This window comes from Poecilia reticulata, linkage group LG15 (assembly GCF_000633615.1).
Source record: "Poecilia reticulata strain Guanapo linkage group LG15, Guppy_female_1.0+MT, whole genome shotgun sequence".
In the NCBI taxonomy this organism is placed as follows: Eukaryota; Metazoa; Chordata; class Actinopteri; order Cyprinodontiformes; family Poeciliidae; genus Poecilia; species Poecilia reticulata.
The window spans coordinates 20694296-20695972 of NC_024345.1; positions in this window are offsets into that span (position 1 = coordinate 20694296).

The following is a 1677-nucleotide window of genomic DNA, read 5'->3' on the forward strand; positions in this document are numbered from 1 at the left end:
GAAGTCCGGACCAGGCCTGGAGTCCAGGCCTTGAGTCCAGGCCTTGAGTCCAGGCCTGAAGTCCGGACCAGGCCTGGAGTCCAGACCTGGAGTCCTGGCCTGGACTACGGGCCTGAAGTCCGGGCCTGGAGTCCGGGCCTGGAGTCCGGGCCTGGAGTCCAGGCCGGGTTTGCAGTGCAGCTGAAGTTACAGCCGACTTCATAGCCTTGTTTGTATTTTACAAAGCAGAGACGATTAATAAAGGTGACCCAATCATTTTATTGATTTCCTGATCTTCGTCTTCCACTCAGAATTGTAAAATGTTTTGAATATTTGATCAGCTCAGACATTTACACAAAACTTTATCGAATTCAGAGCAGCGACAGCGAAACGTTCTTAGAAACATTTCTTTAAAATACTGATTAATGTATTTGAAGGAGGACAGAGTAATTTAATAAAACACACGACGATACATGAGTTAAAATCTGAAAATGTGTAAATAAAGTTGGAGAGATTATTAGTTCTTGTTTGCATTAAAAATGCAGTGAATGAAAATTAAATGCTGATCAGACGGGAAACTGTTGGCCCTGCAGTGAATAACAGTAAAAAAGGTAGAAAGTTGATTTAAAGAGAATCTTTTAGGATAGAAAATGTCACATTTATACTTTTATACATTCATTTCTGTCTGTTATTGTTTATGCACATTTTCCAAAAACCCTTAAAAAGTGATTTTTTCTGCTACAATGATATAATCATAGTGTATATTTTCTTATTATGAACCTCAACATTATTTATTGTGTCTGACTCAGTTTGATGTTCTGAACGTCTCGTGTCCGTCGTCCTGTTTTAACCTCAGTAAAATACGAGCTGTTACAAAACAAGCTCTATAAATAAAGTCTGATTGCTGTTCACGTCCTAAACCTTCATCCTCGGTGCCGGACGACGAAGCAGCAGGTCACAACGACCCTCTGCACACCTGAGAAACACAACGGCTCCCTGAAAACCAAGAAAAGCAAAAGGAAGTTCACCCAGTTCCTCTTTGTGTTTAAATAACCCACCTGCCTCAGTAATGTTTAACTCAGCTGGAAATCAATGAGGTCAGAAAACATCAAAACGTCCCAAACAGCAGGAAACTCCCCTAGTAAAGGTTACAGTGAGACTCGGATGAAGCGTCTTGTAATAAAATGTGAGCAGATTCATAAGAAAGAGCTGAAAAATCTTCAGGGCTCATCAGAGATGATCCATCAGGAGCTAAACGCTCCATCAGCTTCATCTGAGGAAACAAATGTTCTGGCAGAGTTGCTTCTAATTATGTTTACTTAAGTAACGTTTTGAAAAAGATGTCATTTTAGGAGCATTTTTACTTTCTGCTTCTCTTATTTGAGCCAAACTTTTGTCTTTTCTCCTCACTGAATGAAGAACAAACATGTTTTAACCAGAAACAAACAAACTGTCATGATCTGTGTGTTTATTTTGGAGTTTTTCTGTGTTTAGTCCTGTTTCCGGTGAGTCTCTGTCTCTGTGTCTCCCCGTTGATTGTCCCCCAGGTGTGTCTCGTTCCCTTGATTACATCGTGTGTATTTAGTCCCACCTGTTGTCCTTGTCTAACGCTGTCTGCCGGCCCGGTGGTCCTGTGTAGCATTAGCTCGTGTTGTCAGTCTTGGTTACGTGTTGCTACCGGTATTAGCTGTTGCTACC